Source organism: Hemibagrus wyckioides, linkage group LG28 (assembly GCF_019097595.1).
Source record: "Hemibagrus wyckioides isolate EC202008001 linkage group LG28, SWU_Hwy_1.0, whole genome shotgun sequence".
Lineage (NCBI taxonomy): Eukaryota > Metazoa > Chordata > Actinopteri > Siluriformes > Bagridae > Hemibagrus > Hemibagrus wyckioides.
In genome coordinates, this window is record NC_080737.1 from 13,371,318 (window position 1) to 13,396,874 (window position 25,557).

General features: G+C 42.9%; 1 long non-coding RNA gene across 1 annotated transcript in view; it reads right to left on the minus strand.

Annotated features, from left to right (window-relative positions):
• Positions 1–23,676, minus strand: part of LOC131348611 (uncharacterized) — a 30,753-nt gene extending 7,077 nt beyond the window's left edge. The window contains exon 1 of the long non-coding RNA XR_009203959.1: positions 85–23,676. This is a non-coding gene — a long non-coding RNA (uncharacterized LOC131348611). The remainder of the gene's footprint in view (positions 1–84) is intronic.
• Between the last annotated feature and the right edge of the window lie 1,881 nt (positions 23,677–25,557).

Here is a 25,557-nt window from a genome sequence, read left to right on the forward strand (position 1 = left end):
GAAGTACGTAAGAATAGTAAACACCAGATATTTACACAGACATGCATATAAAACAAGTTAAGATATTAAAGATCAGATATTTACCGCACTCTCCCACTGAAAAGGGGACACATTACAATACTGTGGCAGTTGGGGTGTGGTCCAGTGTCAGCTATGGAGAGAGAAGATAGTTACTCACACTCATCCGCAAAACACCAGACATTGTCCAATACCTAGCCAACAAATAACAGATCAAGGCAAACCATTCACATCTAAGCCCAGGGTTGATCTGTGTTGGACATTGCAGGTTAAACACCACATGATGTCAACCATGCCGAGATCAATGGATTGGTTGAAAGGTTCAACCGAATACTGAAGAAGATGCTCCTGTGGGTGTTAGACGAGGAAGGGAGCAATTCAGACCTACTCTTACCCTATGTGCACTTGGCCATCTGGACCACTACCCAAGCATCCTCCGGGCAATCACAACTCAAACTCCTCTTCGGACAGTAACCAAGGGGCCTTCTAGACATGAAAGGTTCAACCGAACGCTGAAGAGGATGCTCCTGTGGGCATTAGACAAGGACTGGAGGAACTCAGACCTGCACTTACGGCATGTGCTCTTCATCATCCGGAACACTACCAAAGCATAATTCAGGAAATCACCGGTCAAACTCCTCTTCGGACAGCGATCAAGGGGCCTTCTACATTTGAAAGGTTCAACTGAATGCTGAAAAAGATGCTCCTGTGAGTGTTAGACAAGGAAGGGAGAAACTCAGACCTACTCTTACCCTATGTACTCTTCGCTATCCGGAACACTACCCAAGCATCCTCCGGGCAATCACTACTCAAACTCCATGTTACGGCCCAAAGTTGTGCCTGTGTTTTTTTTTGCTCTCTTTCTATCTCTTCCCGCTCTCACTGCCTCGTAGGTTCCCCACCCCCTGGAATCCCATTCATCAGGGGAGACGTCTATCCTCGTTAAACTGCGTGACGTTGCCGCCTTCGCTGCCAATCCCAGAGATCCGCGTCAGTTTTAAAAGGGACGCCTGTGTGGACGCTCAGTCTCTCGCTTTTTCTCTCCTCCTTGCCTATTCTCTACTTTGCTTTGATCTACCTCTGGGAAAAGAGGACAGTTTAGTTACCTGAGATTCATTGTGCTACACATAGAGGCTGTGTATAGATACACTAGAATAGAAGCGAGCGCCACTCTCTGTATGTTTTGTTTCTGGTTAGTGAGAATAGATTAGATAGGGCGTGAAAATGCTGAAGACTTTCTTTTCCTTTTATTTTCTAGACAGATTAGAGGATTAGTTTGGTTTTGTTATATTTCTTTCTTTTATTTGGCGCCGCTGTTAATCCTCTCTTTTCCCGTGTTGATTATAATATAACTCTCAGTTGTATGTAAATATATATATCTATCTATATTTCTTCTATTCCGATTCCATCATGGACAATAAATACTATATTTTATTTTTGCTATAAAGTTGTCAATTACTACCAACCTTCACTTAAATTAGTCACAACTTAAATGTTACTTCTGGTACCCTTAGACCTACCATCTTGAAGTCGTAACACTCCTCTTTGGACAGAGACCACGGAGCCTTCTAGACATGAAAGGTTCAACTGAATACTGAAGAGGATTCTCCTGTGGGTGGGTCGAGTGTCAGCTATGGAGAGAGAAGATAGTTCCTCACACTCATCCACAAAACATCAGACAGCAACCACGGGGCCTTCTAGACGTGAGCAGTGCCATCATCCCAACGTGCTGAAAGTCGACCACCATCATCTCCGTGCCGAGAGTCTCCAGTGTCCTGTCTGAATGACTACTGTCCCGTTGCACTCACACCCATCATCATGAAGTGCTTCGAGAGGCTTGTCATGAGACACATTAAGAACCTGCTGCCACCTTCATTCGACCCCATGCAGTTTGCGTATCGTCCAAACCGCTCCACAGACGATGCCATCACCACAATCCTCCATCTGGCCCTCACACACCTGGACAATAAAGACACTTACCTACGAATGCTGTTCATTGACTTCAGTTCAGCATTCAATATGATCACTCCTCAGCGCCTGATCGAGAAGCTGAGTCTGCTGGGCATCAACACCTCCCTCTGCAATTGGCTCCTGGATTTCCTGACTGGGAGACCTCAGTCAGTCCAGATCAGGAACAGCATCTCGAGCACCACCACACTGAACACTGGAGCTCCTCAGGGCTGTGTGCTCAGTCCACTGCTGTTCACTCTGCTGACTCACGACTTTGCAGCAATGCACAGCTCCAACCACATCATCAAGTTCGCCGATGACACGACAGTGGTGGGTCTCATCAGCAAGAATGACGAGTCAGCATAAGGAGAGGAGGTGCAACAACTAGCATCACTGCCTGGTTTGGGAATTGCACCGTCTCAAATTGCAAGACCCTTCAGCGGATAGTGAGGACAGCTGAGAAGATCATCGGAGTCCCTCTTCCCTCTATTACAGACATTTACTCCACACGCTGCATCCGCAGAGCTAACAGCATGGTGGATGATTCCACACACCCCTCACACACACTCTTCACCCTTCTGCCATCCAGAAAGAGGTACCGAAGCATTCGGACCCGCACAACCAGACTGTTAAACAGTTTCTTCCCTCAGGCAATCAGGTATCTCAACAGAGAACTGAGCTGAACTGATCACACACACACACACATCCAAGATCTGATCTCAACAGGAGAACTGAATTGTGCTGGACACGTACTCACACACACATACATAACACACATGCAGAAAAGCTGAGAACTGTGTTCCAAGAAGACATAGACACACACACACAAACACTAAATTGTCCTGTTTGCACACACGTCACTTTACATTTCCCTTTACATTTTTTTATATTAATCCTGTTTACATGTGTCACTTTAATATTTGCATTCACTGTATACACTGTTCTTTGCACAAAATGTCAATTTCTTATTTGCACTCACTGTATACACTGCTATCTGCGCAAAAGTCGGTCTATATGTTGTTTATCTGCACTTGTCTTGTCTTGTCATCCTGTGCGCTTCTGTTGTATGTCTAGTTCATTTATTGCATCTTAAGTATAGTTTAGTTATTTTATTACACCTTAAGTATAGTTTAGCCTTTATGTTTATGTTTACCTCTGTTTGTCTGCGTCACTGTACTTTATCTTTGTATGTATAGCACCTCTGGTCTAGGAGGAACGTTGTTTCACTTCACTGTGTACTGCATCAGCTATATATGGTTGAAGTGACAATAAGGCTTCTTTGACTTTGACTTGACTACTCTTACCCTATGTGCTCTTCGCGATCGGGGAGACTACTCAAGCTTTCACTGGGCAATCACTATTCAAACTCCTCTTCAGACAGCGACCACGGGGCCTTCTAGATGTGAAAGGTTCAACTGAATACTGAAGAGGATTTTCCTGTGGGCGTTAGACAAGGACGGGAGGAACTCAGACCTACAATTACGGCATGTGCTCTTCATCATCCGGAACACTACCCAAGCATCATTCAGGAAATCACCACTCAAACTCCTCTTCGGACAGTGACCAAGGTGACTTCTAGATGTGTAGTGTACAACTGAACTGAATGCTGAAGAGGATGCTCCTGTGGGTGTAAGATAAGGCAGGGAGGAACTCAGACCTACTCTTACCCTATATGCTCTTCGCTATCCGGAACACTACCCAACCATCCTCCGGGAAATCACTACTCAAACTCCTCTATTGACAGCGAGCACGGGGCCTTCTAGACGTGAAAGGTTCAACTGAATACTGAAGAGGATGCTCCTGTTGGTGTTAGACGAGGAAGGGAGAAACTCAGACCTACTCTTACCCTATGTGCTCGTTGCGATCAGGGGGGACTACTCAAGCTTTCACTGAGCAATCACTATTCAGACTCCTCTTCAGACAGCGACCACAGGGCCTTCTAGACATGAAAGCTTCATCTGAATACTGAAGAGGATTCTCCTGTGGGTGTTAGACAAGGAAGGGAAGAACTCACAACTACTCTTACCCTATGTGCTCTTCGCCATCCGGGAGACTACCCAAGCATCCATCAGGCAATCACCACTCAAATTCTTAAAACTTCTTAAAGTTTTAAAAAACTTAAAAAAATTTTAAACTTTAAAATTCTTAAAAAAACTTAGGACAGTGACCAAGGTGCCTTCTAGATGTGAAGGGTTCAACTGAACCGAATGCTGAAGAGGATGCTCCTGTGGGTATTAGACAAGGAAGGGAGAAACTCAGATCTACTCTTACCCTATGTAGTCTTCGCTATTGGGGAGACTACTCAAGCTTTCACTGGGCAATCACTATTCAAACACCTCTTCATACAGCGACCAAGGGGCCTTCTAGACGTGAAAGGTTCAACCGAACACTGAAGAGGATGCTCCTGTGGGTTTTAGACAAGGAAGGGAGGAACCCAGACCTACTCTTACCCTATGTGCTCTTGGCCATCCGGAAGACTACTCAAACATTCACCGGGCAATCACCATTCAAACTCCTTTTCAGAAAGCGACCAAGGGGCCTTCTAAACATGGCTCGAGGAGCAGCCCTCACCCGAACAATCAGTTGTGCATCATCTCAGGAGATGCAAGAGTTGATGGATGAAGTAACTCCTATCATTTGCAAACATGGACACAGATCAAAGAGACCAACAAAGAATCTACAACCATCCAACACAAGCATGGGAGTTTCATCCAGGCGATCGGCTGAACCTCCTCCTACCTGATGCTACCTGCAATTTCCTTGACCGCTGGCAGGGCCCCTACATGATAGCTGAATGGGTGGGAGCCATGAACTACCATCTGCAACAGCCAGATGAGCAAACAAAGACACAGTTGTACCACGTCAGCATCCTGAAAAGACGGACAGAGTCTGTGTGTGCTTCGTCTGATTTTGCTTGCTCCATAGATCTCAAGGAGTGTACCTTGGTGCAGAAAGGGGCTGATCTCACTCCATCCCAGAACGAGTACTTGATGAAGTTGGTGTATCGGTTTGTGGACGTCTTCCCTTCCAACACAGCTAATTAACATAACCTTTCCTGCTAATATATCCAGTTTAAGCAGATAGGAAAACGTAAATAATGAACACCAGATATTTAACAAGACATACATATTATTAACCAGCTACATACCATATATTTCCTTGATACCGCCTGTGGGGTACACACAAGTATGTAAGAATAGTAAACACCAGATATTTACACAGACATGCATATTAAACATCAGCTACTTACCACACACTTCCCTACTAGGACTTTAGGTTAACAGGGAAACAAGTTAAGATATTAAAGATCAGATATTTACCACACTCACGCACTGAAAAGGGGACAAATTACAATATTGTGGCAGTGGGCGTTAGATAAGGACGGGAGGAACTCAGACCTACACTTACGGCATGTGCTCTTCATCATCCGGAACGCTACCCAAGCATCCTCCGGGCAATCACTACTCAAACTCCTCTTTGGACAGTGACCACGGGGCCTTCTAGAAGTGAAAGGTTCAACTGAATACTGAAGAGGATTTTCCTGTGGGCGTTAGACAAGGAAGGGAGGAACTCACACCTACTCTTACCCTATGTGCTCTTCGCCATCCGGGAAACTACCCAAGCATCCATCAGGCAATCACCACTCAAACTCCTCTTAGTCTTACCCTATGTTCTCTTCGCTATCGGGGAGACTGCTCAAGCTTTCACTGGGCAATCACCATTCAAACTCCTCTCCAGACAGCGACCAAGGGGCCTTCTTGACGTGGTTCAAGAGGCCTGGGAGGAGCAGCCCTCACCCTAGCACTCAGTTGCGCATCATGTTCAGGAGATGCAGCAGCTGACGGATAAATTAACTCCTATCATCTGCAAACATATTGACGCAGATCAAAGAGACCAACAACGAATCTACAACCGTCCAACACAAGCATGGCAGTTGCTACCTGATGCTACCTGAAATTTCCTTGACCGCTGGCAGGGCCCCTACATGATAGTTGAATGGATGGGAGCCATGAACTACCACCTGCAAAAGCCAGGTGAGCAAGCAGAGGCACAGTTGTGCCATGTTAGCATCCTGCAAAGATGGACAGAGTCTGCATGTGCTATGTCTGATTTTGCTTGCTCCACATAGCTCTTGGAGAGTACCTTGGTGCAGAATGGGGCTGATCTCACTCCATCCCAGAACGAGTACTTGCCGGACTTGGTGTACCGGTTTGCAGACGTTTTCCGTTCCAACCCAGCTAATTAAAATAACCTTTCCAGCTACTATCTCCAGTTTAAGCAGATAGATCGTCGTCTTCTTTTGGCTTTTCCCTTCAGGGATCACCACAGCAAATCATCTCTCTCCACCTATCCCTATCTTCTGCATCCTCAACACTTGCACCCACTAGCTTCATATCCTCATTTATTACATCCATGTACCTCCTCTTTGGCCTTCCACTTTGCCTCCTTCCTGGCAGCTCCATGTTCAACATTCTCCTACAAATATACTCACTCTCCCTCCTCTGAACATGTCCAAACCATCTTAATCTGGCCTCCCAAACTCTGTCCCCCAAACGTCCAAAATGAGCTGTCCCTCTGATGTACTCGTTCCTAATCCTGTCCAACCGTGTCACTCCCAAAGGGAACCTCAACATCTTCAGCTCTCCTACCTCCAGCTCTGACTCCTGTCTCTTCCTCAGAGACACTGCCTCTAAATCATACAGCATGGCTGGTCTCACCACTGTCTTGTACACCTTCCCCTTGATTCTTGCTGAAAATTTTCTACCACACAGAACTCCTGACAGTTCACCCCTTCAACTGTTTTTTCCCTCTCATTTTCCTCATTCATCAGCTCTTCAAAGTACTCCTTCCATCTCCTCCGTACACTCTCCTCACTTGTGAGCATGTTTCCAACTCTATCCTTAATAACTCTAACTTGCTGCACATCCTTCCCATCTCGATCCCTCTGCCTAGCTAACCTGTACAAGTCCTTCTCTCTGTCTCTAGTGTCTAACCTAGTGTACAACTTGTCATACGCCTTCTGCTTGGCCTTAGACACCACCCTCTACACTCTGCGCTGTAACTCCTTGTATTCCTGTCTATTCTCTTCAGTCCTGTCCATGTCCCACTTCTTCTTGGCTAACCTCTTCCTCTGAATACTATCCTGAACTTCCTCATTCCACCAACAAGTCTCCTTATCTTCTTTCCTCCTTCCAGGTGACACACCCAGCACCTTTCTTCCTCTCTCCCTGATTACTTCTGCTGTAGTTTCCCAGTCATCTGGCAGCACTACCTTACCACCCAGAGCCTGTCTCAACTTCTGTCTAAATTCCTCACAACATTTCTCCTTTTTCAGCTTCCACCACTTGGTTTTCTTTTCTATCTCTATCTTTGACCTCTTCTTACAGACCATCAAAGTCATCCTACACACCACCATCCTATGCTGTCTGGATACACTCTCTCCCACTGCCACTTTACAGTCACTAATCTCTTTCAGATTGCCTCTTCTACAAAGAATGTATTCTATCTGTGTGCTCCTACCTCCAATCTCCTACCTTTTGCTTGCTCCGCAGATCTCAAGGAGCGTACCATGGTGCAGAAAGGGGCTGATCTCACTCCATCCCAGAATGAGTACTTGACGGAGTTGGTGTATCAGTTTGTGGACGTCTTCTCTTCCAACACAGCTAATTAACATAACCTTTCCTGCTAATATATCCAGGTTAAGCAGATAGGAAAACATGTAAATAATGAACACCAGATATTTACCAAGACATACATATTATTAACCAGCTACATACCATATATTTCCTTGATACCGCCTGTGGGGTACACACAAGTATGTAAGAATAGTAAACACCAGATAATTACACAGACATGCATATTAAACATCAGCTACTTACCACACACTTCCCTACTATGACTTTAGGTTAACAGGAAAACAAATTAAGATATTAAAGATCAGATATTTAACATACTCTCCCACTGAAAAGGGGACACATTACAATACTGTGGCAGTGGGGGTGTGGTCGAGTGTCAGCTATGGAGAGAGAAGATAGTTACTCACACTCATCCGCAAAACACCAGACATTGTCCAATACCTAGCCAACAAATAACAGATCAAGGCAAACCATTCACATTTAAGCCAAGGGTTGATCTGTGTCGGATGTTGCAGGTTAAACACCAGATGAAGTGAACCATGCCGAGATCAATGGATTGGTTGAAAGGTTCAACCGAATACTGAAGAAGATGCTCCTGTGGGTGTTAGACAAGGAAGTGAGCAATTCAGACCTACTCTTACCCTATGTGCACTTGGCCATCTGGACCACTACCCAAGCATCCTCCAGTCAATCACTACTCAAACTCCTCTTCGGACAGTAACCAAGGGGCCTTCTAGACATGAAAGGTTCAACCGAACGCTGAAGAGGATGCTCCTGTGGGCATTAGACAAGGACTGGAGGAACTCAGACCTGCACTTACGGCATGTGCTCTTCATCATCCGGAACACTACCCAAGCATAATTCAGGAAATCACCAGTCAAACTCCTCTTCGGACAGCGATCAAGGGGTCTTCTACATTTGAAAGGTTCAACTGAATGCTGAAAAAGATGCTCCTGTGAGTGTTAGACAAGGAAGGGAGGAACTCAGACCTACTCAGACCCTATGTGCTCTTCGCTATCTGGAACACTACCCAAGCATCCTCCGGGCAATCACTTCTCAACTTCCTTGTTACGGCCCAAAGTTGTGCCTGTGTTTTTTTTTTTGCTCTCTTACTATCTCTTCCCACTCTCACTGCCTCGTAGGTTCCCCACCCCCTGGAATCCCATTCGTCAGGGGAGACGTCTATCCTCGTTAACCTGCGTGACGTCACCGCCTTCGCTGACGTCTATCCTCGTTAACCTGCGTGACGTCGCCACCTTCGCTGACGTCTATCCTCGTTAACCTGCGTGACATCGCCACCTTCGCTGACGTCTATCCTCGTTAACCTGCGTGACGTCGCCGCCTTCGCCAATCCCTGAGATCCGCGTCAGTTTTAAAAGGGACGCCTGTGTGGACGCTCGGTCTCTTGCTTTTGCTCTCTCCCTTGCCTATTCTCTACTTTGCTTTGATCTACCCCCGGGAAAAGAGGACAGTTTAGTTACCTGAGATTCATTGTGCTACACGTAGAGAAGTGGCTGTGTATAGATACACTAGGATAGGAGCGAGCGCCACTCTCTGTATGTTTTGTTTCTGGTTAGTGAGAATAGTTTAGATAGGGCATGAAAATGCCGAAGACTTTCTTTTCCTTTTATTTTCTAGATAGATTAGAGGATTGCGGCAAGTTAGTTTGGTTTTGTTATATTTCTTTCTTTTATTTGGCGCCGCTGTTAATCCTCTCTTTTCCTGTGTTGATTATAATATAACTCTCAGTTGTATGTAAATATATATATATCTATCTATATTTCTTCTATTCCAATTCCGTTGTGGACAATAAATACTATATTTTATTTTTGCTATAAAGTTGTTCTCTTGTCAATTACTACCAACCCCCACTTAAATGAGTCACAACTTGAATGTTACTTCTGGTACCCTTAGACCTACCATCTTGAAGTCGTAACACTCCTCTTTCGACAGCGACCACGGGGCCTTCTAGACATGAAAGGTTCAACTGAATACTGAAGAGGATTCTCCTGTGGGTGTTAGATGAGGAAGAGAGGAACTCAGAACTACTCTTACCTTATGTGCTCTTGGCCATCTGGAACACTACCTAAACATCCTCCAGGCAACCACCACTCAAACTCCTCTTAGGACAGTGACCAGGGTGACTTCTAGATGTGTAGTGTACAACTGAACTGAATGCTGAAGAGGATGCTCCTGTGGGTGTAAGATAAGGCAGGGAGGAACTCAGACCTACTCTTACCCTATATGCTCTTCCCTATCCGGAACACTACCCAAGCATCCTCCGGGAAATCACTACTCAAACTCCTCTATGGACAGTGAGCACGGGGCCTTCTAGACGTGAAAGGTTCAAAGGAATACTGAAGAGGATGCTCCTGTTGGTGTTAGAGGAGGAAGGGAGGAACTCAGATCTACTCTTACCCTATGTACTCTTCACTATCGGGGAGACTACTCAAGCTTTCACTGGGCAATCACTATTCAAACACCTCTTCATACAGCGACCACAGGGCCTTCTAGACATGAAAGGTTCAACCAAACACTGAAGAGGATTCTCCTGTGGGTGTTAGATGAGGAAGGGAGGAACTCAGAACTACTCTTACCCTATGTGCTCTTGGCCATCCAGAAGACTACTCAAACATTCACCGGGCAATCACCATTCAAACTCCTTTTCAGACAGTGACCAAGGGGCCTTCTAGACGTGGCTCGAGAGGCCAGGGAGGAGCAGCCCTCACCCGAACAATCAGTTGTGCATCATCTTCAGGAGATGCAAGAGCTGATGGATGAAGTAACTCCTATCATCTGCAAACATGGACACAGTTCAAAGAGACCAACAAAGAATCTACAACCGTCCAACACAAGCATGGGAGTTTCAGCCAGGCGATCGGCTGAACCTCCTCCTACCTGATGCTACCTGCAATTTCCTTGACCGCTGGCAGGGCCCCTACATGATAGCTGAATGGGTGGGAGCCATGAACTACCATCTGCAACAGCCAGATGAGCAAACAAAGACACAGTTGTACCACGTCAGCATCCTGAAAAGACGGACAGAGTCTGCGCGTGCTTCGTCTGATTTTGCTTGCTCCACAGATCTCAAGGAGCATACTTGACGGAGTTGGTGTATCGGTTTGTGGACGTCTTCCCTTCCAACACAGCTAATTAACATAACCTTTCATGCTAATATATGCAGTTTAAGCAGATAGAAAAACGTAAATAATGAACAACAGATATTTACCAAGACATACATATTATTAACCAGCTACATACCATATATTTCCTTGATACCGCCTGTGGGGTACACACAAGTATGTAAGAATAGTAAACACCAGATATTTACACAGACATGCATATTAAACATCAGCTACTTACCACACACTTCCCTACTAGGACTTTAGGTTAACAGGGAAACAAGTTAAGATATTAAAGATCAGATATTTACCACACTCATGCACTGAAAAGGGGACACATTACAATACTGTGGCAGTGGGGGTGTGGTCGAGTGTCAGCTATGGAGAGAGAAGATAGTTACTCACACTCATCTGCAAAACACCATACATTGACCAATACCTAGCCAACAAATAACAGATCAAGGCAAACCATTCACATCTAAGCCCAGGGTTGATCTGTGTCGGATGTTGCAGGTTAAACACCAGATGACGCCAACCATGCCGAGATCAATGCATTTGTTGAAAGGTTCAACCGAATACTGAAAAAGATGCTCCTGTGGGCATTAGACAAGGACGGGAGGAACTCAGACCTACACTTACGGCATGTGCTCTTCATCATCCGGAACACTACCCAAGCATCCTCCGGGCAATCACCACTCAAACTCCTCTTTGGACAGTGACCACGGGGCCTTCTAGAAGTGAAAGGTTCAACTGAATACTGAAGAGGATTCTCCTGTGGGTGTTAGACAAGGAAGGGGGGACCTCAGACCTACTCTTACCTTATGTTCTCTTCGCTATCCGGGAGACTACCCAAGCATCCATCAGGCAATCACCACTCAAACTCCTCTTCAGACAGCGACCATGGGGCCTTCTAGACGTGAAAGGTTCAATTGAATACTGAAGAGGATTTTCCTGTGGGCATTAGACAAGGACAGGAGGAACTCACACCTACTCTTACCCTATGTGCTCTTCGCCATCCAGGAAACTACCCAAGCATCCATCGGGCAATCACCACTCAAACTCCTCTTAGAACAGTGACCAAGGTGCCTTCTAGACGTGACAGGTTCAACTACACACTGAAGAGGATACTCCTGTTGGTGTTAGACGAGGAAGGGAGGAACTCAGACCTACTCTTGCCCTATGTTCTCTTCGCTATCGGGGAGACTGCTCAAGCTTTCACTGGGCAATCACCATTCAAACTCCTCTCCAGACAGCGACCAAGGGGCCTTCTAGACGTGGCTCAAGAGGCCTGGGAGGAGCAGCCCTCACCCTAGCACTCAGTTGTGCATCCTATTCAGGAGATGCATCAGCTGATGGATAAATTATCTCCTATCATCTGCAAACATATGGACGCAGATCAAAGAGACCAACAACGAATCTACAACCGTCCAACCCAAGAACGGCAGTTGCTACCTGATGCTACCTGCAATTTCCTTGACCGCTGGCAAGGCCCCTACATGATAGTTGAATGGGTAGGAGCCATGAACTACCACCTGCAAAATCCAGGTGAGCAAGCAGAGACACAGTTTGCTATGTCTGATTTTGCTTGCTCCACATATCTCATAGATATGGAGATCTCACTCCATCCCAGAATGAGTACTTGCCAAACTTGGTGTACCGGTTTGCAGACGTTTTCCGTTCCAACCCAGCTAATTAACATAACCTTTCCAGCTACTATCTCCAGTTTAAGTAGATAGATCTTCTTCTTCTTTCGGCTTTTCCCTTCCCTTCAGGGATCACCACAGCAAATCATCTCTCTCCACCTATCCCTATCTTCTGCATCCTCAACACTTGCACCCACTAGCTTCATATCCTCATTTATTACATCCTTATACCTCCTCTTTGGCCTTCCCCTTTGCCTCCTTCCTGGCAGCTCCATGTCCAACATTCTCCTACCAATATACTCACTCTCCCTCCTCTGGACATGTCCAAACCATCTTGATCTGGCCTCCCAAACTCTGTCCCCCAAACGTCCAAAATGAGCTGTCCCTCTGATGTACTCGTTCCTAATCCTGTCCAACCGTGTCACTCCCAAAGGGAACCTCAACATCTTCAGCTCTCCTACCTCCAGCTCTGACTCCTGTCTCTTCCTCAGAGACACTGCCTCTAAATCATACAGCATGGCCGGTCTCACCACTGTCTTGTACACCTTCCCCTTGATTCTTGCTGAAAATTTTCTACCACACAGAACTCCCGACACCTTTCTCCACCCATTCCAACCTGCCTGCACTCACTTCTTTACCTCTTTCCCACACTCTCCATTACTCTGGACTGTTGACCCCAAGTACTTAAACTCCTGTACCTTCTTCACCTCTTCACCCTGTAATCTTACTGTTAAACTTCCCTCCTTGTCATTCACACACATGCACTGAGTCTTACTACGACTGATTTTCATTCCTCTTCTCTCCAGCGCAAACCTCCACCTCTCCAGGTTTTCCTCCCCCTGCTCTCACTACAGATCACAATGTCATCTGCAAACATCATTGTCCAAGGAGACTCCTGTCTGACCTCCTCTGATAACTGGTCCATCACCATAGCAAACAAGAAGGGGCTCAGAGCCGATCCCTGATGCAGTCCCACCTCCACTTTGAACTCCTGTCGGGCCTTACCTCTCATACATGTCCTGCACCACTCTGACATACTTCTCTGCTACTCCTGACTTCCTCATACAGTACCACAGCTCTTCTCTTGGCACCCTGTCATATGCTTTCTCCACGTCTACAAACACACAGTGCAACTCTCTCTGACCATCCCTATACTTCTCCATCAACATTCTCAGAGCAAAAATTGCATCTGTTGTGCTCTTTCTGGGCATGAAGCCATACTGCTGCTCAAATATTTCCACTACCTTCCACTACTCTTTCCCATAGCTTCATTGTATGGCTCATCAACTTTATCCCCCTATTGTTGCTGCAACTCTGCACATCATCCTTATTCTTAAAGATCGGCACTAATGCACTTCTTCTCCATTCCTCAGGCATCTTCTCACTCTCTAAAACCCTGTTAAACAAACTATTTAAGAATTCAATTGCTGCCTCTCCTAGACACTTCCAGACCTCCACCGGGATGTCGTCAGGACCAACTGCCTTTCCACCTTTCATTCTCTTCAAAGCCTTCCTGACGTCATCCTTTCTAGTCTTATCTACTTTCTGCTCCACAGAGTTCACCCCTTCAACTCTTTTTTCCCTCTCATTTTCCTCATTCATCAGCTCTTCAAAGTACTCCTTCTATCTCCTCTGTACACTCTCCTCACTTGTGAGCCTGTTTCCAACTCTATCCTTAATAACTCTAACTTGCTGCACATCCTTCCCATCTCGATCCCTCTGCCTAGCTAACCTGTACAAGTCCTTCTCTCCATCTCTAGTGTCTAACCTAGTGGTTTTCTTGTCTATCTCTATCTTTAACCTCTCCTTACAGACCATCAAAGTCATCCTACACACCACCATCCTATGCTGTCTGGCTACACTCTCTCCCACTACCACTTTACAGTCACTAATCTCTTTCAGATTGCCTCTTCTACAAAGTATGTAGTCTACCTGTGTGCTCCTACCTCCACTCTTGTAAGTCACTCTATGCTCCTCCCTCTTCTGAAAATAAGTGTTAACCACAGCCATGTCCATCCTCGTAGCAAAGTCCACTACCATCTGTCCTTCAAGGTTCCTTTCCTCAATTCCAAACTTGCCCATCACCTTCTCATCACCTGTGTTCCCCTCACCAACATGTCCATTAAAATCTGCTCCTATCACCACTTTCTCACCTGTGGGAATAGTCTCTATCACCTCATCTAATTCACTCCAGAATCTGTCTTTCTCCTCTAACTCACAACCTACCTGTGGGGCATAACCACTAACAACATTCAACATCACCCCTTCAACCTCTAACTTCAGACTCATCACCCTGTCCGACACTCTCTTCACCTCCAGAACATTCCTCACAACCTCCTCCTTCAGGGCCACACCTACCCCATTTCTTTTACTGTCCACACCACAATAAAACAGCTTGAATCCTGCTCCTATACTACGAGCCTTGCTACCCTTCCACCTGGTTTCCTGTACACATAGTATATCCACCTTCCTTCTCTCCATCATATCAGCCAGCTCTCTACCTTTCCCTGTCATAGTACCAACATTCAGAGTTCCTATTCTCAGTCCTACACTCTTACCTATCCTCTTCTCTCTCTGTCTGCACACTCTCCTCCCTCCTTTACTTCTTCGTCCAACAGTAGCCCAATTTCCACCAGCGCCCTGTAGGTCAACGGCGCCGATGGCGGTCGTTGTTCATTGTTAAATTCAGAGTACTGACAATTCGCATGGTTAAATTTGGCAATGTTTTATGCCGGATGCCCTTCCTGACACAACCCTCTCTATTTATCCGGTCTTGGGACTGGCACAGAAGTCACTGAACTGTGACTCCATGGCTAGATTTTTAAGCAGATAGATAAATGTGTAAATAATAAACACCACATATTTACTAAGACATGCATATTATTAACCAGCTACATCACATATATTTCCTTGATACCGCTTGTGGGGTACACACAAGTACGTAAGAATACACTTGTTGCATACAGGTTTCTACTTGAGAAATTTGCAATTTATGGTAGTTAATACTGTTAACACTAACTATACTTTTACATTCATTACTTTTTTTTTTACTGTTAAAACTGTCCCTACTTATTTTGGCAGGACTCTACAGTGTTTATCAGTAATGGTGTGATCTTCATCCTCAGGCAACAAGCTAAAGCCTAAAGACTTTAGTCCCGCCATATCTGGACTCTGATAAAGAATACTGCCGACTGTCCCTCTTCTCTATGTAGATTAGCTAATTTGCAATGGCTCACATGAATCCACTTATTCTTTCCACATACTTTAACTGCTGCATTAGTGACTAAAAGAACTTGAAATGGACCATCCCACCTGGCCTCCAATGGTAATCACTGAGGTTTATGAATCATTACCCATTGTCCAGGGACTATACTGTGACCCCCTTCTGGGGGTGGCTCCCATGCATCATGAACTTGCTTCTCGACACTCTGTACTGCATGGCTGAGTCTTTCACAGTATTGGACGAGGCTGTCAGATGTCAAGTGCACATCAGCTTTTCTTAAATCAATGGTCCCAGGTAGAGACATGGGATGGCCGGTGATGATCTCAAAAGGGCTTAGTCCAGTTTCCGTGTTGTGGGTTGCTCGAATGCTGCAGAGCACAGTTGGTAGGGCCTCAGGCCAGAACATTCCTTCCTGGTGATGTTTTGATAACCATTCTTTTATGACCTGTTTATCCTCTCTGTTTGTCCTGACGCTTGTGAAACAGTTTCTAGTCACATGCCATGCTTGTGTGCGGAGCTTGGGATTCCACCATACCTGATTGAACCCGTAGATCATTTTGTCATTACCTATCTGGCCTAGTGAGTGAATCTCTGTAGCCAGATAGGGCAGAAGACATTCAGAAGCAACAGTTCATGTGCGATATCACCAAATATTATCATCATGTAGTTTTGCTCCATTTTCCATCCATGACCACATTATCCAACTTTGCGGAGTAATAACCCACTGGCCTCTGCTCACCTCCGTGTTCTTGTGTCAGTATAGCTGTCATGTACCCATCTTTCTCATTCACAAACATTGTGAAAGGTTTTCCTGTATCAGGTATCCCTATGGCAGTTGCTTCACTCAAAGCCTTTTTCAGTCTCTGAAACGCTTCACAGGCTTCTTCATCAAAAACAATGTTTTCCTTGGAATGTGGGTTTCCTTTTAGCAAATCATGAAGATGTTGAACAATTTCAGTGTATGAGTATGAGTCCTAAAATCCTTCTTAGGTCTTGGACAGTTGTGGGTTGAGGGGTTTCCTTGGTAGGAGTCATTGTTCTTTCGCCTTTGGATATCTTCTGTCCTAGATATATCACTTCTCTTTGTATGATTTGGAGTTTTTTCTAAGCTTGCATTGTGGCCTTTCTCTGACATCTTTCTCATGTTCATGTGCAGTTTTTGAGGCAAATAATACATCATCCACATACCGTATGATCTCTGAGGTCACAACTGGCATGTCTGGAGACGTTAAATGTGTTCTGAGAGCTTGATGGTAGACAGTAGGACTGTTGTGAAAACCTTGTGGGAGACATTTCCACTGATATTGTTGCCCTGCAACAGTAAAAGCAAGCCAAGGTTGAGATTCAGCCGTTTGCCATATCTAGCACAGTAAACCACTCATGTACTGGTTTCAGAGTGTTAAAAATGGTTGCAGGATTAGCTACTAAAGGTGTCGATTTATGTACACGCTTGTTGGCTTCTCTGTAATCCATTGTCAGTCACCATGTACCATTAGCTTTTCTTACAGGCAAGATTGGACTGTTAGATGCACTCTGAGTTTTTGTTAGAATGCCTCACTTTTCTAGCTGTTGAACAATGAAAAGTATGCCCTGGATAGATTCATTGCTGATAGGGTATTGTTTGGTACACGGTGGTGGTTTCCCAGTGAATGATACGGGAGTTATTTGCAGCAATCCACAATCATCTTTATCTTCGGACCAAATACAGTGTTGTTGAAGGTCAGTTTTTACAAGCCTCCTCAAATTCCATGTGACCGTGCCATCCTCAAAGGTTAGTGATGAGTTAAATTTCAGCAATGTGTAAAGCCCCAGGAAAGGTTGTGTAATTTCTCCAAGCCAAACTCGTTTTCATTTCATGAGGTCCAATGCACATTATAATGGGTTCAGATCTTCCCAAAATTATATCTCCCACCCCTGTCCCATTTGCGGTGATGTGCTCTGGAGTCACAGAAAGTTTGATTTTGTTAGCCAGTGATGTAGTTATGACAGTTAACTCCGGTATCCAATAAAAATTGAACATTAACATCATTTATTGTTGCACATACATTAAGTCCATGTGGCCGAAGCCAGGCGATCGGCTGAACCTCCTCCTACCTGATGCTACCTGCAATTTCCTCGACCGCTGACAGGGCCCCTACATGATAGCTGAATGGGTGGGAGCCATGAACTACCATCTGCAACAGCCAGATAAGCAAACAAAGACACAGTTGTACCACGTCAGCATCCTGAAAAGACGGACAGAGTCTGCGCGTGCTTCGTCTGATTTTGCTTGCTCCACAGATCTCAAGGAGCATACCTTGGAGCAGAAAGGGGCTGATCTCACTCCATCCCAGAACGAGTACTTGACAGAGTTGGTGTATCGGTTTGTGGACGTCTTCCCTTCCAACACAGCTAATTAACATAACCTTTCATGCTAATATATCCAGTTTAAGCAGATAGGAAAACATGTAAATAATGAACACCAGATATTTACCAAGACATACATATTATTAACCAGCTACATACCATATATTTCCTTGATACCGCCTGTGGGGTACACACAAGTATGTAAGAATAGTAAACACCAGATATTTACACAGACATGCATATTAAACATCAGCTACTTACCACACACTTCCCTACTAGGACTTTAGGTTAACAGGGAAACAAGTTAAGATATTAAAGATTAGATATTTACCACACTCACGCACTGAAAAGGGGACACATTACAATACTGTGGCAGTGGGGGTGTGGTCAAGTGTCAGCTATGGAGACAGAAGATAGTTACTCACACTCATCCGCAAAACACCTAGCCAATAAATAACAGATCAAGGCAAACCATTCACATCTAAGCCCAGGGTTGATCTGTCGGATGTTGCAGGTTAAACACCAGATGACGCCAACCATGCCGAGATCAATGGATTTGTTGACAGGTTCAACCAAACACTGAAGAAGATGCTCCTGTGGGTGTTAGACGAGGAAGGGAGCAATTCAGACCTACTCTTACCCTATGTGCACTTGGCCATCTGGAACACTACCCAAGCATCCTCCAGGCAATCAATACTAAAACTCCTCTTTGGACAGTAACCAAGGTGCCTTCTAGACGTGACGGGTTCAACTGAATGCTGAAGACAATGCTTTTGTTGGTGTTAGACAATGCAGGGAAGAACTCAGACCTACACTTACCCTGTCTGCTCTTCGCCATCCGGGAGACTACCCAAGCATCCACCGGGCAATCGCCACTCAGTCTCCTCTTCGGACAGTAACCAAGGGGCCTTCTAGACGTGAAAGGTTCAACTGAAGAGGATGCTCCTGTGGGTGTTAGATGAGGAAGGGAGTACCTTTGTGCAGAAAAGGGCTGATCTCACTCCATCCCAGAACGAGTACTTGACGGAGTTGGTCTACCGGTTTGCGGACGTTTTCCGTTCTAACTGAGCTAATTAACATAACCTTTCTGGCTACTATCTCCAGTTTAAGCAGATAGATAAACATGTAAATAATAACACCACATATTTACCAAGACATGCATATTATTAACCAGCTACATACCATATATTTCCTTGATACCGTCTGTGGGGTACACACAAGTACGTAAGAATAGTAAACACCAGATATTTACACAGACATGCATATTAAACACCAGCTACATACCGTTTATCTCCTGGCTTGTGTAGCAATAAACAAATACATGTACTTAATAAACACCAAGTAATGACTCATACCTACCCATTACATACACATTAAGATAATTCCGCATTTACAACCAATAAACATCAGCTACTTACCACACACTTCCCCACTAGGACCTTAGGTTAACAGGGAAACAAGTTAAGATATTAAAGATCAGATATTTACCATACTCACCCACTGAAAAGGGGACACATTATAATACTGTGGCAGTGGGGGTGTGGTCGAGTGTCAGCTATGGACAGAGAAGATAGTTACTCACACTCATCCGCAAAACACCAGACATTGTCCAATACCTAGCCAATAAATAACAGATCAAGGCAAACCATTCACAGTCACCCACAAAACACAAAATTACATGTCTCAGACATTTACCCAGACATGCCTATCAAACATCAACTACATAGCATATATTTCTTTGATTCCAGCTGTCGAAAACAAAGACATGTAGATAATAAAACACCAGATATTTACTCATACTTACCCATTACTTGCACATTAAGATATTAAACAACAGATACTTCCTCATTCCCAAACAATAAACAACAGCTACTTACCACACACTTCCCTGCTGGGACGTTTGGTTTTCAAAGAAACAAATGAAGATATTCATCACCCTCACCCATAAAACACAAGACAATGTCCAATATCAGCAGACACTTACTACATGCCTCCTTGTTACTAATCTGAGGTGCATTTCAAACATACACAAATATTAACCAGCAGATATTTAACCATATCGGCCCAATAAACACCAGATACTTACCATAAACTTCCCTGCCTACGTCTGCAGTTTACACAGATAGAATAACATGTAAATAGTAAACACCAGATATTTACCCAGACATGCATATTATACATCAGATACATATCATATATTTTACCATTTTTTTATCATATTTTATTGCCTGAGGAGAGATATTTACTCGAACTCACCCACAAAACACCAAACACTGACCAACACTGACCAATACCCACCGAATAAACAACAGGTGTAAACAAGGTTTACAAACCAATACATACAGATATGAAACACCTAGAGCTTCGAATTTATGGTTTATGTCAACGTTGAAAAACGAAAATCGATTATATAATTTCAACTTGGTTTGGCAGAGCAAGCTTCCATAATTCTGCGACGCAAAGAGCTTGTTTCCAAGGGAGGCACGATTTCATCAGACAGATTGAAGAACGCGCTGAAAGACGGGGAGGAGCCGAAGTTAAATTTCATATGAAAAGTCTCCGCCGTTTTCATATGAAATTTAAAGAGGACTGAGACGATCATGAATTTGTGTACAGTTTATGGAGAATCACAGAATTTTAGGAGGGCTGAGTAGAAATGTTAAAAATGGCCTAGCGACATGGCCCCGTCTTTCAGCGTGTTCTTCAATCCGCAGACCACGGCGCCACAGAGCGAGGATCAGAGGACAAGTGTGTGTGTGTGTGTGTGTGTGCGCCTGCTTGTGTGTGTGTGTGTGTATGTGATCAGGAAGACTCGTATTTGGCTTGTTCAGTACTCAAATGTTATATACATCTATGCAATACAGTGGAATGCTGCAATAAGTTTACCATCCTACCCTGTTAGTGAAACCTTTTATTTATTTATATATATGTTTTACTATTATACCCTCATTGGGGGCTGAGTCCCCCTTAAATGAAAATCCTAGACTCGCCCCTGATTGTGCCCATATGATGTCTGGCTCCTGTTTGATTTTATTGATCATGTAAGTTGCATGTTGAACTGCTGTTTTTTTAGGGATTTTTTTTTCAGGTGACAACTATTTATTTTATAAAAAGTGATATAAGTTAAGTCTATAGTTTGCACTTCAAAAATACCTCATATTTTGTTATATTACTTTAGTTTGCTAGAATAATTAGAACTTGTAAAGACTGGTGAAAGTTTGCACTTTATTAATCCCAAAAAAAAGGTTTTTATGTTGATTATTGATTTTCTAAAATAACAAAAAAAAAACTTGTTAGCGAAAGTAAGTTTGCAGTTCATATGTGTGGTTATATTGTTTTTGCTCAAATTAAAAAAAAATCTATCATATACAGTACCAGTCAAAAGTTTGGACACACCTTCTAATTCCATGGTCTTTTCTGATGTTTATTTCTTTCTACATTGTAAAACAATGCTGAAGGCGGCCGAAATACACAATAATGTACTTTGAACAGTTGATATTCAGATACGTCTGCTACCGACGCTCTGTAAAGCCTTCATGACGCCTCTAATCTGAGGTGCTGTTAATTGGTGATTTCTGAGGCTGGTAACTCTAAATGAACTTCTCCTCTGCAGCAGAGGTCAGTTTTGGTCTTGCTTTACTGGAATGGTCTTCATGTGAGCCAGTTTCATCATGGTGCTTGATCAGTTTTGCAAATGCACTTGACAATACTGTTCTTGCAAGAACTATTCCAGAACACCTGACCTTCGTGTCTTAAAATAACAACTGACTGTTTTTTGTTGTCGTTACATATGGATTACTTAAGCCCATGTGTGTTATTTCATAGTTTTGAAATCTCCACTATTGTTCTAGAATGTAGAAAATAAATCCCTAAACAAAAAACACTGAATTAAAAGGTGTGTCCAAACTTTTGACTGGTAGCGTAGTCTCTAGTGTTTTATTAATTTTTTTAAAGAAAAATAATCGTTTTAAAATCAAAAATCGAATTTTGTTTAAAAAAAATCGGAGTTTCAATTTATAGGACATATCGCCCAGCTCTAGAAACACCAGATGCTTAGTGATACCTGCCCATGAACCGCCAGCTATTTACGATAAGCTTTTCTGTTGCTATTTGCAGTTTAGACAGATAGGAAAACATGTAATTATTAAACACCAGATATTTACAGACATGCATATTATACTCCAGCTACATACAATATATTTCTTTGCTACCACCTGCACAGAATAAACAAAATACATGTAGATAATAAACACCAGATATTTATGCAGACATTATACACCAGCTACATACTGTATACATCTGCAGTATATGCAGAAAAATATGTAAATAGTAAACCTGCTTGCCTGGTACTTCTCTGGTATCTTCTGATTTGCATAAACTCTCATAAATTAAATTTAGATATAAACCCTAGATTTTTGCCCATTCGTAAGCAATCTCCATGAACTTCACTCTTAGGATTTTTAATTTGGTGCAAAAAAAACCCCCAAAGATATCAAAGACCAATTTTTTCCTGATATTTATCAGATATTTACACATACTTATGCATTCAATAAGCACTAGTTATGCAACTAATACACACAAGCTCAATCAGAGAAAACCCTCTGCAGTGAGTGCTACATTTCATATATCTGATTGCTGATTGCTCTTGGTTTATAAACCGAGAGCGTTACAGTATGAAGAAGGTGTTTGTACCACAGACTGAAGAACGGCAGTGCTTTTACCATCAGACTGGCTTAAATTAAACTCCACATCTGATCAAAACGTACTTAGACAATATTTACCATCAAAGACTGACTTTATAGCTATTATTACTAGCTACCACATTTTAACCTGAAAGCCACTGATCTAGATCTCTGTTTTTTTGTTATTAAGTTCCACATCCTTGTGCACAGAGGCCCATTCAAACTCTCATATAGTTAAACGAAGTGGATTTTATCTTATAAATATAAAGCTCTGTGCTGCATCCTCGTCACTTTTCGGAGATTTCCGCCGTTTTGATCAGACGTAAGCCTAACACACTCCAGTCAGAAGAATTACAGCGATGCCAGCGAAAACCTCCGTACCCGAAAAGATAACAAAGCTTGCACACGCATAAGTAAAGTGCAGTTTACCCTCGCGGGGTACAAAGATGATGGTTCAAAACCCCTTTGTCTCTCAACGTCGCATGTAAACACCAGCGCTACTAAACACACATGCTATTTAATCCAGACACTTATACATTAATTTCCAGGTACTGAAGTGTAAGCCATATCATATTTCAGTGTCACTTCTAAGGTAATTAAGCTAATATATTTCCCAAATCGTTGTTTGCGCAGTGAAAAATATTATTTGAAACAGTTTGATGGACATTTTTTACCTGCTAGTTACGTGTAAGCTAACTTAGCCACCCGATCACTCCATAGGTTGGTGTTTGTTTAAAACAGATTTTTTCCACCTCCATTTCATGTACTAAGTTAAAATAAAATGTTTAATCGAGATATTAAGTGAGTAATAACATTTGTAAAGTAAATTCAACTTTTTGGGGGGGCTTACGGTGTGACCCATACCCATTCATTTAACGGCTAAACATTTACAGATTAAAAGGTAACGAGACTAATTCAAAACATTCAGAAAATACCATTTTGTCTGATGTGTTGTATTAGTAGGTAACATTTTACCTAAACAAATTACCAATAAAGCTAGTAATAAATCAAAATCTCAGCTGTAAGGAAGTCTTTCGATGTGCAGCAGGTAAGTCATCTGCAGGTTGCTGGCGTAAAATAAGGTTTAGCGTTTACAGAAAGCCATGGTAACCGCGCAGGTTCTTTTAGTCAAGGAACGGTGGCTGTGACGTCATAGTAGGTGTTCCGTTTACATAGCCCCCAAACCCCTCCCACAGCAAGACAGCACCTCCCCCCGGCACCCCCCCCCCCCCCCACTTAACTTGTTAGATATTTAAATAAAAAAAACCTTGCAAGTTAAAGAATTTATTAAATTAATTAAATTCCAAACACTTGGATTCTACTGCAATGTTTAATTTGTTATCCCCAGTCACTTTAACCCCTGCCTATATCAAATACCACCAACCTACCACTCATTTACCTGTAACTACTCACTACTTAGCCACACATTAAATACCCATAAAAATATTCACTCCACAACCTTTTAAAAATACACTATATTGGCAAAAGTTTTTGGACACCCCACCAAATCATTGAATGCAGATGTCGTTTTCCAGTGATTGGGCTTGGCCTCTTAGTTCCAGTGAAAGGAACATAATGCTTCAGCATACCAAGACGAAATTTTATGCTCCCAACTTTGTGGGAACAGTTTGGGGATGACCCCTTCCTGTTCCAACATGACTGCACACAGTGCACAAAGCAACGTCCATAAAAACATGGATGAGCGAATTAAGTCTTCTTAATTTTGCTGGCTACCTGTTCTTTTTTTTGTATAATAAGTCTGCAGACTTAAAACCTCTGTTCTGCTATTCAGTTAAGCTTGTTGCAGTGTTTAGCTGCTTTATGGTTTTTTATATTTCTTTATTGTTACTGCCTAGATTGTAATATCGTACTCAGAATATAAAGGAAAACTGTTACAAATAATTTTAACTGTTAAAAATCATTGTAATGATGATTAAAAGAAAACAATGAAATAAATAATAAGGGTTGTAGAGAAGACTGCAGTGATAGAGGTAAGGTTATATATTTATGTATTAAAGCTTTAACTAAAACTGAAACTAAAATTAAAACCTTAAAACCATTTTTGTTACTTGAAATAAAATATTTCAATGTTATTTGAAATAATATAAATGTTAAGTAATAAATTATTTCATTTTCTTATTCGGTGTGTTTCAATTTCTTATTAAACGTCACACACACACACACACACACAGAAGGACACACACACAGGGACAAACACACAAACAGGGACACACAGAAACAGGGACACACAGAGAAACAGAGACACATACAGAGACAAGCAATACCTATTTTCACAGGTTAGACAGCTCATAGTTATTTACAAATATTTTATATTTTAGACAGATGTTTACTTTTACAGATACTTTATACAGATGTGTACTCAAAGTTTTTGCACTAACAGACTAATGGACTAATGGACTTATTCCATTTATCATCATACAACATTTGTATTTTATTGTATATTATTTATGTTATTTTATTTGTATTTTGTACTTGCACCGATCTTTTTTTTTTTACTACTCTGTGTGCCTTAAATTGCTCCTTGGGGATAAATAAAGCTTTTTAAATTGAATTGAATTGAAATGAATTGAATTGAATTGATTATTCACATGGTATCGGTGGAGGTGTGTTATCAGTTAACACTGCACCCAAGAGAAGGAGCTCTGTGACTTCTGTTAAAGCAGCCGCTCTTCCTGAAAGCAGGGTTCATGTAGGGTCATGTTAATGACCTTCACGGAAAATATTACAGCTGCTGCTTTTAGACACGGCAAGTGTCCAGAAGCTCCTACACAAATCTATTTACTGAAACGCCATCTGTATGATATCAGATACATGATATCTGATACACACACATTATTAATACTTTCCAGAACAACCAGTTGTATATAATCTGATGCTCGTCTTCTGCCCCCTGGTGGTTGATCCATGCTCTGCAGT